This window comes from Lygodium microphyllum, chromosome 15 (genome assembly GCF_053477565.2).
Source record: "Lygodium microphyllum isolate KBCC chromosome 15, Lygodium_microphyllum_v1.1.10, whole genome shotgun sequence".
Classification (NCBI taxonomy): domain Eukaryota; kingdom Viridiplantae; phylum Streptophyta; class Polypodiopsida; order Schizaeales; family Lygodiaceae; genus Lygodium; species Lygodium microphyllum.
In genome coordinates this window covers 61,805,377-61,821,675 of record NC_141149.1, presented here as the reverse complement: position 1 = coordinate 61,821,675, position 16,299 = coordinate 61,805,377, and positions in this window count along the sequence as shown.

Sequence of the window (16,299 nt, the reverse complement as noted above, 5' to 3'; positions counted from 1 at the left end):
ATGACAGGCTGTAAGCCTATTTCAGTTCCTTTGGAGCAGAATGTGAAGTTGAGCATAGATGCAGGTGGGCTTCTACAAGACCCTACTATGTATAGACGCATAGTATGAAGTTTGATTTATATGACTATTACCAGGCCATATTTGAGCTATGTTGTTGGATTGGTAAGTCAGTTTATGCAGGCTCCAAGGAAACCACATTTGGATGTGGCTAGACGCATACTCAGGTATGTGAAGTCCACATTGCAGTATGGACTATTTTATGAGACTGGGATTCAAATACAGTTGCATGGATACACTGATGCTGATTGGGCTGGTAGTATTTCTGATAGACGATCTACCAGTGGATATTTGTTCTCTTTTGGGAGTGCTGCAGTCACTTGGAGCAGCAAGAAATAGCCTACAGTTGCCTTGTCGAGCATAGAGGCTGAGTACAGGGGTGCAGCAATGGCTGCATATGAGGTAGCTTGGTTGCATAAGCTACTTTATGATATGCATCAGCCTACAGATGGGCCAGTTGTCATTTATTGTGACAACATGAGCAGTATACACTTGGCAAATAACCTAGTCTATCATGCTAGAACAAAGCACATTGAGGTGCATTATCACTATGTGCGGGAGAGGGTTTTACTAGGTCTTATTGATCTAGTTTATATCAGCACAGAGGATCAGGTAGCTGACATATTTATGAAGGCATTGGGCGCAGAGAAGCTGCGCAAGTTCAGAGACCTGCTTGGTGTGCAGGAATTGGGATTGAGCTCGAGGGGGAGTGTTGAGATATCGAGCTCCACTCGTGATATGCCAGGGTGACCGTTGTGCATTTATGTCACCGACTTGTCAGTTTGCAGATGCAGTTGGTACACCGCCCATGAATAATAGCTAGATGACAGCTATCCTTATCTACTCTAGTTCATGGCTCAGTTAGTATGCCACCTTAGTTAGTTGAATTTGGTTTGAGACCCATATATAGGGTTCTTCTATTTCTATGTACTAGAGTTCTTTTGGCTTACACAACTAAGAAGAGGAAAACTGTTTTCAGCCTCCACCTATGTGTGTATTCCCCCATTGTGCAAGCAAGAAAGCTACAAGTGAGACTCCTTCCTTCTCTCCCATAATCTTGACAAGAGAAACTGTAGGTTGCTTCTTACTGCTCCAACTTACCATGGCTGATCCAAATGAGAATGCATAGCCACTAGTAGATCTTCTATCCATAGAGCTACCTGTCGAGTCTGCATCTGATGATGCCAGGAGGCATATTTCACGGTGGATTCCATGCCACGGTGGATTCCGTGAGGTTTTACAGTGGATTCCGTTAACTTTGTTGATTGGGGCTCATATACAAAGTGGATTCTTTGTGCAAGAAGTTGATGGGAACACTTATCCTTTTTGGGCGTTTCATTAATTTAGTGTGTACATGGGTGATTCCATAGCGGGCGATTCTGTAAAATACATATTAAATTAATAAATGTTTATGAGTTTAGAGTGCGTACTCCTAATAAATTAAGGTTAGGATTGATTTCTAACTAGTTGATTTATTTATGTAGCTGAAGACTGCTAGGTATTCACTTTTGTTGATTTAATTGTATTATTTTACTAACCATTGTGAATGCTTCAGTTGATGTGTAGAGGTAGTAGCAGTGGCGGAGGAAAGCATTGGAGGATAGCGTGTATTCGAGTTTTCACTTATATTTTGATGGGCGCATACCTTAGGCATGGCGCCTATATTTTGTCACGCCTATTTATTAAGGCGTTGGATATTTGCTTATTATTTTGTATGCGCATGGGCGCACGATTATGATATTTGTATTTGGACATTGTATTGGGTATGCCTGACTCTTTGGGCGCCCGCCCATTAGCTTTATTTCTATTTTGTGATAAAGCAAACTCAAAAGCCAAAAGCGTGCTATTTTGTAATTTGGGCTATTACTTGAGCTTGAAGATGATTAATACATAAAATACATGCTTTGTGGAGCACTCACACAAGGCATGGGGGGAGATTGCACCCAATTGGTCTCTTGTTCATGTCGTGCATGCTTTCTACCTTGAGTTTTGTGCAAAAAGTAGAGTTCTTTTGTTCTTGGAGACCTTTTGGCGTTCATTATGCGAGCATATAGCATCCGATCTGTGCACCAATGGTATCAGAGCGAAGCTGAGATCGAGAGCTTCCAATCGCTACCCATCTTGTGCGAAGACGGAGCTCCTAGAATGATCGAGCTCTACAGTCAGTCTCATCGCGAACGGTCGATACGAGTGGATTCCTGGCGGTGAAGAACCTCTGTCTACAGCCTCTGATTGCGAAGGACCGGCCTTGGGAAGCGGAGGACCATGTCAATATCTCTCCTTTCAAGTCGTTTTTCAAAAGAGAAGAGATAAGCTTCCATATCTCCAAGTTTCACTTCAAAGTCAATAAAGCTTTAGTAAAAAGCTTAGTTAGAAGCTTTAAAAAGCTTCAGGAATTAAATCATCAATAAGCGGCAACATGACGTGTTTGGCGGCATCAAATTCGACGACAATATATCGACGTCCTCAAATCAAAAAATTCCATAAGCTTTAGTTACTAAAGCTGCTAAGCTATCTAATCTTCTAAATCTTCAAAGTTCATCAAGTTCCATCAGTTCTGCAACTCCGCAAGTCAATCAAGTCATTAGAAGTCAGAACTGACTTATGCCAAAAACTCCCATAAGGACTGTTCCTGTACAGAAGCACTGAACTGCAAAGTTGTTCCCTGGAAGACTCTGTTCGCATACGCAGACTTGCTGAACCAGTTTCAGCACACGTAGAAGGTCATATGCAAAATTTACGAAGATTTCAAATCCCGCAATTGCAAAAGTCTAAGACCGTGAAAGCCAAACAAAAATCTATAAGCCTTGTACATCTGACTTTGAGCTACGCTCATCTCGCTAATTGGATTTTGAGAGTGTGAGGTCTTTTGAATTTTTACAGGATGACAGAATAAAATATGGATGATTTAATGGCTGAAAGTGATCTTCCTGAACTATGATGGAATAAAAATTGGATTTAATTATGATGTAGTTGGACGAAGAACGAAGAGCTCGGCAAGCCTTGCAAGTTCAATTGGCCAATTTACAAAGATCGAATACCGACAAAAATGGACCACAACCCGAAGATCTTATCCGACGAACCATCGATGCGACTCTCGAAGCTCAATCCATCCGCAAAGAAATAAAGATAAGTAAAAGAAATTTCAAATTCCGTACTTTCAATGGCACTCGAGATGGAAAGACTGTTCTTGCATTCATCAGTCAGTTTGATGATTACTTTCATGAAGAGACATACGCTGAAAAAGATAAAATCAAGTGTGTCACTAATCATTTAGTGGATAGAGCATCTCTTTGGTGGACTGTAGTTCATAAGAGCATAGATTGTCCCACTACCTGGGAGAGTTTCAAGAAGAAGTATATGTAGAATTTCCTTCCTCCACAATTCCATGAAAAAGCCATAAAGCAATGGGACCTTCTTTAGCAAAGAGATAGTGAGCCTATTTCCCAGTACACCGAATGCTTTTGGAATGCTTTACTCCAACTAAGCATACTTGAAGACGTACCTAAAGCGACTCACAAGTGCAAGTTTATGTCTGGATTACTTGGGCATTACTATGCTGAAGTCAATATGTTCAAGCCTCCAACTCTTGAAGATGCAATTTCTTTAGCTCATGACACTGAAGACAAGATTCGAGGAAGAGACAAGCATCCATAACAATTTCAAGCAAATGGTAATTATGGTTCTAAGCAATTCAATTCAAATTTTAGAAGATTCAATCAAAGTCGATTTCTTTCATCATCTTTCCGTAAGTCTTGGAAAAAACCACCTGTTTTGCCATCAAATACCAATCAAAACCCTAAGCCATCTTCACAGCCAAATCCTAATACTCCTAGACTTCCTGCCATTGCAAACAATGTATCTAAAGCCAAACCTATAGTGTGTTACAAATGCCATCAACCTGGACATCTAGCAGCCAATTTCCAATCGAAGAAGCAACCTGTCCATATCAACTATCTTGGAGCAATGGAAGATGAAGAACACGAGGAAATGCCTGACTTTACGAAAGATGAGGACGACGTTACTACTCCTTCGGATACTTCACCAGGTATGACAACTCCACATTCTTTGTTGACAATGAAATGCTTAGTGCATGGAAAAGAAAAGAATATTTTGCATGATGATGGTAGTACACATGATTTTATTTTTGTAAAGTTAGTGAAAGAATTAAAATTACAAACTGTTCCTACGCATTATCGCATTAAAGCAGCATTCTTAGGCACAAGGTATAATGGAACACAAGAGGTGCATGATTTAGAAATTCAAATTGGTGAATACACTGAAAGAAGGAATTTTCTAGTTGTACCATTACAATCCAGTGATATTATCCTAGGTATGCCTTGGCGTCATCAGCATAATCCTGACATAGATTATTCCACACATTCAAATAACATTCATTTTCAAGGAAAACAAATTACATTGTATGGTATACGCGCATCTAATGCTTTCCCACCGCTTACTCAGACTCAAGCTAAACGTGCATTACGTAAAAGTAGTAAATCTTATCTAATTTGGGTGAATGAACTTCAAGCTAAAGAAAAACATACGCACCCTAGGCATAAAGAATTCCTTGCACAATTCAAAGATTGTTTTGTTGAAGATCTACCACCTGGACTACCTCCTTCACATCCTGAAGACCACAAAATAGATTTAATTCTTGGTACACAACCACCTTGTAAAGCACCATATAGGCATAACCAGATAGAGTAGAAAGAAATTCAAAATCAAGTTGAGGAATTATTAAATAGAGGATTAATTAGACCTAGTAGTTCTCCATTTGGCGCACCTGTTTTTTTGATAAAGAAGAAGAATAATACTTATTATATGTGCATTGATTATCGTGCCCTAAATAAGATTACTGTAAAGAATAGATATCCAATTCTTAGGGTAGATGATCTTATGGATAAACTACAAGGTTCTGCCATATTTAGTAAAATAGATCTTGAATCTGGTTATCATCAGGTGAGATTAGATAAATCTGATATATTTAAGACTGCATTTAGAACACAATTTGATCATTATGAATTTCTAGTGATGCCTTTTGGATTGACTAATGCACCTGCTACATTTAATAGAATGATGAATCGCATATTTTTGAAATATCAGCATTGTGTTATAGTATTCTTTGATGATATCTTGGTATCCAGTAAAAATGAAAAGAGCATTATGAACATCTGTCTTTGGTTTTCAAGTTGTTGAAAGATAATCAATTGTATGCTAATCCAGAAAAGAGTGAGTTCTTTCAAACAGAAATTGAATATCTAGGTCATACTGTGTCATCAGAAGGTGTTAAGGTTGACCCTAAGAAGATAGAAGCAATATTAAACTGGCCTATACCTAAAAATATGCATGAGTTACGTTCTTTTCTAGGTCTTGCTAGTTTTTATAGGAAGTTGTGCCAAATTTTTCATTACTTGCTTTGCCTTTGACTAAACTTTTAAAGAAAGGTATTGTTTATCATTGGTCTGATAATCAACAGAAATCTTTTGATTTATTGAAACATGCATTAACCCATGCTCCTGTATTACAACTACCTAATTTTAATAGACCATTCTTTTTAGTAGTTACTGATGCTAGCAGAGCTGGAATACGAGTCATACTTATGCAAGATAATCATCCCATAGCCTATTCTAGCTGTAAACTGAAACCATCTGAACTTAAATATTCCACATATGATAAAGAATTGTTAGCTATTGTACAAAATTTAAGACAATGGAAACATTACTTAATGGGTTGTAAGTTTATGATTAAGACTGACCAACAAAGTATTAGACATCTCCTTAGCCAACCTCAAATATCTGATCGACATATCAAATGGGCAGCTTTTATTTAGAGTTTTCATCCTCTTATCCAATATCAACCAGGTAAAGAAAATGTAGTAGCCGATGCATTAAGTAGAAGACCGAGCATTCATAATATCTCTGTCATATCATTTGATTCACTAACCCTTATGAAAGATACTTATCATCAGGATATTACTTTTCATGTTGATTGGAATAAATTAGTTGGAAATAACTGGATTCCTATTGATTCACTGTCTTACATTGATGGATTCATGTTTTATGAAATGAGATTATGTGTTACAGTTACATTTAGATCCTTTGTTTTGAATGAGATTCATTGTCCTCCATATCAAGGTCATAGAGGTATCATATCTACTTTACGTACATCGATTGAAGATTTTTATTGGCCACATATGGACAGTGATGTATCTAACTTTGTTTCAGAATGTTTGGTTTGTCAAAGAGTTAAGAGACATCATGGTAAACAATATGGTTTACTTATGCCTTTATCTATTCCATCAAGACCATGGGAACAAATTTCTATGGATTTTATTACTGGTTTACCTAATACTAAAGCTAACCATGATATGATCTGGACTATTGTACACAAGTTTAGTAAACAAGCATATTTCATTCCATGTAAGAAAACTTTAACAGCATCTCAGGCAGCACAATTGTTTTTGAAAACTGTTTTCATTAATCACGGATTACCAAAATTTATTATTTCTGACCGTGATTCTAGATTTTGTAATAACTTTTGGATTACTTTGTTTGCTAACCTAGGAACAAAGATTGATTTCTCATTTGCATTTCATCCTGAAACTAATGGTCAAACAGAAGCCACTAACAGTACTATTTTAGATCTTTTACGTGCTTATACTATTTCTAAACCATAGACATGGAATACACGTTTGCATTTACTGCAGTTTACATATAACAATACACCACACACAGTTACAAAGAAAGCACCATTTGAAGTGATTTATGGTTATAGATTGTCTACTCCTGTTGCATCTTTATCAAATAGAATTCAGAGTGCTGATGATATTGCTAACATGCATGCTACTATTTTTGATGAGGTTAAAGACATGATTGCCAAAGCCCAGCAATCATATACAAAACAAGCCAATAAGAAAAGACAAGCCATGAATTTCAAAGTTGATGACTATGTTTGGTTAAGAATAGAGAAACGTAGATTACAAAGTGTAGATAAATACCCAGTTGTGAAATTAGCACCTAGATTCGATGGACCATTTAAGATCATTCACAAAATCAATGACAATGCATTCAAATTAGAACTATCACCTCACTGGAAAATTCACAATACCTTTCACATTAGTTTATTACGACCCTTTAGAGGCCAATTACCTGTACACCTTGTTTATGAAAACCCACCTTTGCTAGATGAAGAGACTGAAATACTTGAGCCTGAAGCTATCATAGATACTGACTTTATGACCACTAGAACTGGCCGAAGATATTCTAGATATTTTGTCAAGTTTAAAAACCATCATGTTGAAGAATTCCAATGGATGCACACTAGAGACTTAAATGCTTTTCCCACTTTGTTAGCTCCACATTGAGCTACTAGCAATTGAGGACAATTGCTATCCCACCCCGGGGGTATGATGCCAGGAGGCATATTTCACGGTGGATTCCGTGCCACGGTGGATTCTGTGAGGTTTTATGGTGGATTCCGTAAACTTTGTTGACCGGGGCTCATACACAAAGTGGATTCTTTGTGTGAGAAGTTAATGGGGACGCTTATCCTTTTCTGGCATTTCATTAATTTAGTGTGTACATGGGTGATTCCATAGCGGGTGATTCTGCAAAATACATATTAAATTAATAAACGTTTATGAGTTTAGAGTGCGCACTTGTGATAAATTAAGGTTAGGATTGATTTCTAACCAATTGATTTATTTATGTAGTTGAAGACTGCTAGGTATTCACTTTTGTCAGTTTAATTGTATTATTTTACTAACGATTGTGAATGCTTCAGTTGATGTGTAGAGGTAGCAGCAGTGGCAGAGGAAAGCATTGGAGGATAGCGTGTATTCGAGTTTTCACTTATATTTTGATGGGTGCATACCTTAGGCATGGCGCCTATATTTTGTCGTGCCTATTTATTAAGGCATTGGATATTTGTTTATTATTTTGTATGCACATGGGCGCACGATTATGATATTTGTATTTGGACATTGTATTGGGTATGCCTAACTCCTGCCCATTAGCTTTATTTCTATTTTGTGCTAAAGCAAACTCAAAAGCCAAAAGCATGCTATTTTGTAATTTGGGCTATTATTTGAGCTTAAAGATGATTAATACATAAAATACATGCTTTGTGGAGCGCTCACACAAGGCATGGGGGGAGATTGCACCCAATTGGTCTCTTATTCATGTTGTGCATGCTTTCTACCTTGAGTTTTGTGCAAAAAGTATAGTTCTTTTGTTCTTGGGGACCTTCCGGCGTTCACTACGCGAGCATATAGCATCCGATTTGTGCACCATCTCAGTATCCAGACAATGTAGGCTTGATTCCTTTTTCATAAAACAAGCCAAATCCAATTCTCTTCTTCACATACCTAAGAACTCTTCTCACTACATCCAAATGTGATTTTCATGGTTTCTGCATAAACTGACTTGTCAATCCAATAGCATAACTCAAGTCTAGTCTTGTAATGGTCAAGTAGATAAGACTACCAACCATCTTTTTGAACATAGTGACATCCTCAACATAAGATACATCATCCATCAACTTAACATTTTGATCCAATGGTGTATCAACTAGTTTGCATCCTGTCATGTCATATTTTTCCAACATCTCCAATGCATATTGCCTTTGTATCAGCCATATACCATGAGGTATATCAATAACCTCAATGCCCAAGAAATATCTCAACAAACCAAGGTCCTTTATGTCAAACTCTTTATGTAACCCATGCTTGACTTCAGTAATCTCCTTCTCAAGTGTACCTGTAATAATGAGATCATCAACATAGATGACAACAACAACCACATCATCTTCTATATGCCTCACATAAAGTGACTAATGAGCTTTGCTCTGCTGAAATCCCATACTATATAAGAATTTGTTGATTCTATCACACCATGCTCTTGGTCCTTGCTTTAGTCCATATAAAGCCTTCTTCAACCTACATACATAATGTGGGTATTTTGGATCCACATAGCCCTCTTGCTGATCCATGTACACTTCATCTTCTAAGTTGTCATTCAAAAATGCATTTTTCACATCCATTTGATAAACCATAGATAGAATCCAAAGCAATTACCGATCTCACTGTTGTCATTTTAGCTTTTGGATTGAATATTTCTTCATAGTCCAAACCATAAGTTTGTGCATATCCTTTTGCAACCAGCCTTGCTTTATACCTCTTAAGAGAACCATCAGACTTACATTTGATCTTATAAACCCATTTACATCCAATGAATTTCTTGCCATGAGGTAATTTCACCAAATCCCAAGTCTTGTTTTTCCTTAGTGCATCCATCTCTTCATCCATTGCTTGTCTCCACTCTTTGCTCTCTACTACTTCTTCAAAGTAAGTAGGCTCCACTTGTTGTACATAAGAAACCATGTATGCATAATGCATATTCATGAACCCATTATAAGTCGATCTATCAACTGGATACCTTACCCTTTTTTACCTTCTCTTGAGGTGCACTACCATGTGTCTCATTTGATCTAGCATGTTATGGAACATACTTTCCTGCACTTCTAGTGCCATGTGTTTTAACATGTGGAATGCCATACTCGTCATCTATAGATTCATCTTCTGAACTTTCAACCATATGTCTCTTTCCTTTTGCAACTTCTGCACTCCTTTGTGCATTTCTCAATCTACCACTCCATGGACTGTAGCTGCCAGTGCTTTACACATTCTCTTAAGGTCCAGAAGCATCTTCCACATGTTGATTTTTAGCCTTGTTGTTTGCTTAAATTTTCCTTCCATAGCAAGCATCATCATTGCTTTCATAGGAATCAACATCCATTGCGATTTCGGGCTTGTACCATGATTCATATTCACTAAATCTGACATCCCTGCTTATGTATACTTCCTTACTCACTGGATCATAGCATTTGTATCTCTTCTTCTCATCAGGATATCCAAGGAAAATGCATTTTACAGCCTTTGGTTCCATCTTCTTTCTCAAATCATCCGGAACATGAACATAACAAACACATCCAAAGACTCTAAGGTATGCAACAGTGGGTGTCTTGCCATACATTTTCTCATATGGTGACATATTATGAGTCAAGGCTGTAGGTGTTCTATTCATAATGTGAACTGCATTATGCACTACTTCTGCCCAATATGACAATGGCATGTTCATTTGGTTCATCATTGCCCTTGCAACCTCTGCAATAATCTGATTCTTCATTTCAACCACACCATTTTGTTGAGGTGTGTACCTGCATGTCAATTGCCTTTTGATACCATGATCTCTCAAGAAGTCACAAAACTCATATGATATGTACTCTCCACCATTATCTGACCTCAAACATTTTATGTAGCATCCAAACTGCTTTTTAGCCATAGATTTAAATTCCAAGAACTTTTCAAATGATTCACTTTTATGCTGCATAAAGTGCACCCAAGTCATTCTACTAAAATCATCAATGAAAGTGATATAGAATCTATATCTTCTGCTCATGAAAACATTCTCACATGGGCCCCAAATATTTGAGTGTATTATTTCCAAAGGATAGCTGCTTATTCTCCCCCTCTTTGGAAATGGCAATCTGGACTGCTTGCCAAATTGACAAGCCTCACATACATGATCAAAATTCACATATCCAAAATGCAGTAGAATAGGGACTATTTGTCTCGATTGCATTTGCTTCAATCTTTGCAATTTGATATGACCAATCCTTATATGCCATAATTCCACATCCTTATCTTGCCCATGTCCTCTCTCAACATACACAGAGTTTTGAATTATTGGAGTACCTGCATCCAAAGCAAATAATCTCCCTTTCTTTCTACCATGAGTAATCACCCTGCCAGTTCTTCCATTATGGAACTCCTCGATGAAACATCCAAACTTATTGAATCTCACCTGCAATCCTTGATCTGTCATTTGACCAACCAATGCTAAGTTCTTAGTTATTATGGGCACATAAAGTACATCACCAAGCTTGTTCTCAATCCCATCTTTAGTAACAAGTGGCACACTACCAATATGAGTAATTTGATGTAAAGTATCATCACCAGTGGCAACATATTCCTCATTCTGCATTTGCTCCTTGCTATCAAACCACTCAGCATGATGGGTCATGTGGTTTGTAGCTCTTGAATCCAAAAACCCGTCATTCTCACGAAGGGGTGAGTCATGCTCCCAAGCACATGCTCCATAGCAAATAGGTGGCCTCTAGGTGATCCACCTCTAGGTCCATAACTTGTACCACCATAAGTGCCCGCATATTTGCCATATTGGGTCCTTCCACGACCCCTAGACATGGAATTCTATTTCTGATAACAATCTCTCTCAAAGTGACCAAACTGCCCACAATAATGACAAGTGCCATCTCTCTGTGAAGAAGGACTAAACCATCCTCCACCTCTAGGGAAAGATCTCCCCCTGCCTCTATGCATGAAGTCACCACGACCAAAGTTACCTCTTCCATGAGAAAAAGCATAATTACTATGACCAAGTGAAGAACCTCTAGCTCTAGTTGAGCTGCCATGGCCTCTTTGGTGATAGAAAACATTGTCTCCACCTGCATTTTTACCACTACTAGATGCATTCAATCCCAACTTGATTTCTTCTATAAGTAGAACTCCAATAAGCTCCTCAAAGTCAAGCATAGAGCCTCCTCTAACTGAAATAGAGGTATCCAAATATTCGAAAGCTGGTCCAAGTCCATTTAGTGTCACTGACACTAGAATATCATCATCATCAACATGTGCATTAATGGATACAAGGTCTTTTGCAATTTTCTTGATTTCTGCCACATAGCACTGATACTGTGATTGCCTCTCCATGCACCATGTAATCTCTGCTTGAGTTGTATCTTACGAGCCTTTGTACATGTTCCATACATTTTTTCTATGATTTTCCATGCCTCCTTACAAGTACTTGCCTTTTTTATATGAGGAATCAATGTTTCTGAAATACATATGGAGATCCAATGTAAAACCTTCATGTTCTTCCCTGTCCAATCCTTGTACGCTTTCTTTTTCTCTTCAGTTGGAGGTTCAAGAACTTTTAGACGTTCATCATAACCTATTCTGAGGTCCCATAGACCTCTACCCTCAAAAAATTATCCATCCTGTAAGTTCAAACACTATAATTGTCTTTGGTCAATTTGTCTCCTAGAATTTGAGTGATCTGTGTTGTGTCAGACATTATGGGTGCTACAAATTTAAAAAAAATAGTAATACAAACTTGTCCTACCAAGGTCAAAAGGAATATGCCCACCAAGGTCCTACCAAGGTCAAAAGATAAATTGTAATAGGGCTGATGTCGAGCGAGCAGGCCAAGGTCAATAGTGATGCCTTTTCAAGCTTTGGAGATGTAATTGAAGCTAAAATTGTAATGGACAGAGAGACAGGAAGGTCCAAAGGTTTTGGATTTGTGGTCTTTAAATCAACAGAGCAAGCCCTGAGTGCTATGGAAACAATGGAAGAACATTGAGAGTGAATTTTGCAATTGAAAAACCGTTTCTTGAACGCGGATTCAGCGGAGGAGGTGGAGGCTATGGTGGGAGTGTTCCACTTAGCCCTTTCTTCTTCTGGCCACGGTTGTCACTAAGGAGATTCAGGTCATCAGCTCTGATACCAAAATGAAAAACTGAAGTGGAGGAGTCTGAGAGACGGAGCAAATGAGAGGTGAGGAGCTACATGTTATCTTCTCCTCCATCATTCTTCTTCCATTCTTAATGTCTACTACAACAAGTGGTATCCTCCAAAGATAGATACTCCCAACTTAAGGACACTTTACATATGTTTCTATTGTAGATACATACATCCATAGAGTATGGCTTAGGATATGTTGTATTTATCAACAGCCTCAAAGAGTAAAACTCTAATGCTAGCATGAGTAGAGTTATTATAGGAAAACCCAACCAAATGTAACCATGAATCCTACACATGCTATGCATAATGTCATAAATTTTGAAGATAAGTATCTAACCACTTATGAATCCTTTTTGTGTAACCATTAGTCTACAGATGATAGGCTATAGAAGGAGCCAATTCAGTTCCCATGGAGATGAATACCGCCTATCATAAGTTTCTCATGAACTTGGTATCTTTATCATGCATAATCATATGGGGTAATCCATATAATCTAAAGATATGCTCCATGAACTAACTGCCTACTTATGAAGCAATGAACTAAGCCTTAGTAGGAATAAAATGGGTTGCCTTAGTGATTCTCTCCACGACTACCACATAAATACTATTCCAACCCTTTTTGGTAGTAATGAAATCCATGGTAATGTGTATCCACTTGCTTAACATATTTTCACAATCCTTTATGGTGAAAGCTCTTGTTGATTTTATCATAGGTCTTAAAGACTTCAAAGTGTCCAACTACGGGCAAAGAATGTAACTCCTCAATAAATTTTAGCTTGAAAGAAGAAGTAGAGGGAATGATAATCTTGCCATTTAGTCAAATGAGGCCATTTTAAGCTGATAGTGAGTTTTTTCCATGAGACCTTTTGTAATTTCTGAAGCACATGGTTGAGATCATCATCTAAAAGATAGATTTCCTATAATTCATCAATCCAGTTACCATGTAACTCAATCATAGTTGTTGAATTCTGACATGTTTTCATTTTAGAGAGAGAATCAGCTACTACATTGTCTTTGCCCCTTGTATGAGTGATATCACTATACTCCTTAAGTAGAGATTTCAAAGTAGGATGCTCTACTGAATTCTTAGATTAATCTTATATCTCTTTATTCAAGTGTAATACAAAAAATTATGAGAGCTTCTTGTACTCCTCCTTGAGTTTTTTAGTGGTGATAAGTAAAAATTAGATTTACTTGGGATTCCCTATAGACAGATATGTTGTTCATCAATGGAAAACTCCATGTACAACTATGAGAAATCCATAGTAATATTTCCTAAAGTCATTAGCCAATCACAACCAAGTACAATATCAATAAGTCCCATTTTCAAAGCAATTAGGTTCACATGTACTTCTTAATTTTTAGCTAACTATATAGGAAACTATGGGCACATTTGAGTGTTGATTTCCTCTTCTCCAGTATCTACTTATACTCTTATGGGTTGCCATAAATCAGTGGAAAAATAGTGTAACCTATCCACAACCCACTTATTTACAAAATTGTGTATACTACCATTGTCTATCAGTATAAACACATCTTTTCCATGAATGATATCCTTTATCCATAGTGTATTAGGGATCTTTGAACCAATCCAAGCATCCATTGAAATAGAACATAGGGTAGTGGCAACAAGAGATAAACTTGTCCTACCAAGGTCAAAAGGAATATGCCCACCAAGGTCAAATGGAAATCCATATGTAACCTTATAAGAGTAATCAATATCAGGATCCTCATCATGCTCTTCAAATTCAGCTTGTGCACTCACTATTGGTTCAGTAACAACTTCATCATCCCTATTCTCAAGTATGATCATGTTATAATTCTTAGCCTTGGCATTCTTGAAAGTACACTTTGATGCATGATCAGTCGTATACTTTTCACCACATTTGAATAATAGACCCTTTTCCTTTCTTTCTTTGAAAATATCCATAGGTATAACCTTGGCATTATTTCCTAAAATAAATCAGGGCCTATTGTCACCTTGCCTAGGCTCCACTTTATGGTTGATTACTAGCTTTGAAGCACTTTGTTGTTTTGAGGCATTGAAAGTAGGGTATATAGGAACTTTGGGATTGCTAAGTGAAGTATTTCCACCTCCATAATTGCCACCAAAGTTTCCACTACAAGATATAGACCTTATAGCGACGTTTAAAGCGACGAAAATACAAACAACAAAATTTACCCCCGTTTTCGCAAAAAGCGTCGTTATTGATGACGCCATAGAATCGTCGCTATAACCGTCGCTATATGCGTCGCATTTGCGACGTAAATAGCGACGCATATAGCGACGGTTATAGAGAATTTGCGACGCTGATAGCGACGACAATAGCGACGCGTGCAGTAAAATTTGCGACGCAAATAGCGACGGTAACAGAGAAAAAAAAATTGTGGCAGGGCAGCAAGCTGCCTTGCCACATATAGCACTGTGTGCTATATGAGAGCCATACAAAATAGTTTCTGCACTGCTTCATACAAAGCGTTTGCAAACAAAAAGAATGTATACTGAAATCATAAAACTGATGGATGAAATAAATATATGATATTGCATAAAATGCGATTGGTACAATCATAAAACAATATCACTAATACATAGAAAATGTCTACATAGATCCGGCGACTAAAAACTAAAGGTATGTGAGCTCTAAGGATCCAAGGGCGAGCTACAAATCGTCGTCCCCCGAAAGCTCTTCCCACTATAAAGGAGCATCAAACGGATTCTGTAGGAAAAGAAACAACATATCAATCCACCATACAATAATGCATTCAAATATCTCATGGTAACTACGGACAAGAAAGATGAGTGACTTACTGGGCCGCCGCGTCTATACAATTGGTCGATCAATGATCTGAGACCGTGCCTCTCCGCATATCGAGTCTCAAGGCCTTGCGGATCGCGATTTGTAATGGAGTGCTGCAAAGAAAACAAAATGCTAACTATTAGAAACATGATTGTTAGTACAAAGAATATCTCAAAAAAACAAATAAGCAAAACAAAAGAGAATCTTACAAAGTCCTCCAAATATGTCCTGTGGCCGCCACTCCCAAGATGATGTACTGATCCGGCCTTGATTCGTGCCCTCGCCGCCTCCCGCTACTGACTCCAACATCGTGGCGAATTTGTAGCCTCCTCCCTCAATCGGTGCCAGTCGTCTGCATCTAACCACTCGGGCTTTGGAGCCCCACTCTTGATTGCCTTGCGTGCGTCGGATCGTCTATGTGACATGTATGCACGCATGCAATCCATCATCCATCCCGTAGAGAATCTATCCACTGCGGCTGGCACCGAGAACTCCTCGTACAAGGATGCTACTATGTACTCCTTGCTCCCCTCTGGTATGTTCCTCCAATGATCCAAGACGTTGTGCCAAAAAACTTGTTGGCACAACTCCCTCATGCGAGCCATCACCCTCCTCCCCTCATCATTCATGATGATGGCTCCTGACCTGCCATCCACTAGGTATCCATAATCCCTAGGAGTGTGCCTTGTATGGGCCCTCTCCCATCTCCGTCCACGCTCCTGGGCATATCTAGGAGACCCCTGAACATCCGGTGTACCGACAGGGGTACCCTCTCTCGGAGTGCCACACAAAGGGGTGCCACCAGAGGGTGTGCCACCAAAAGGAGTGCCACCAGAGGGG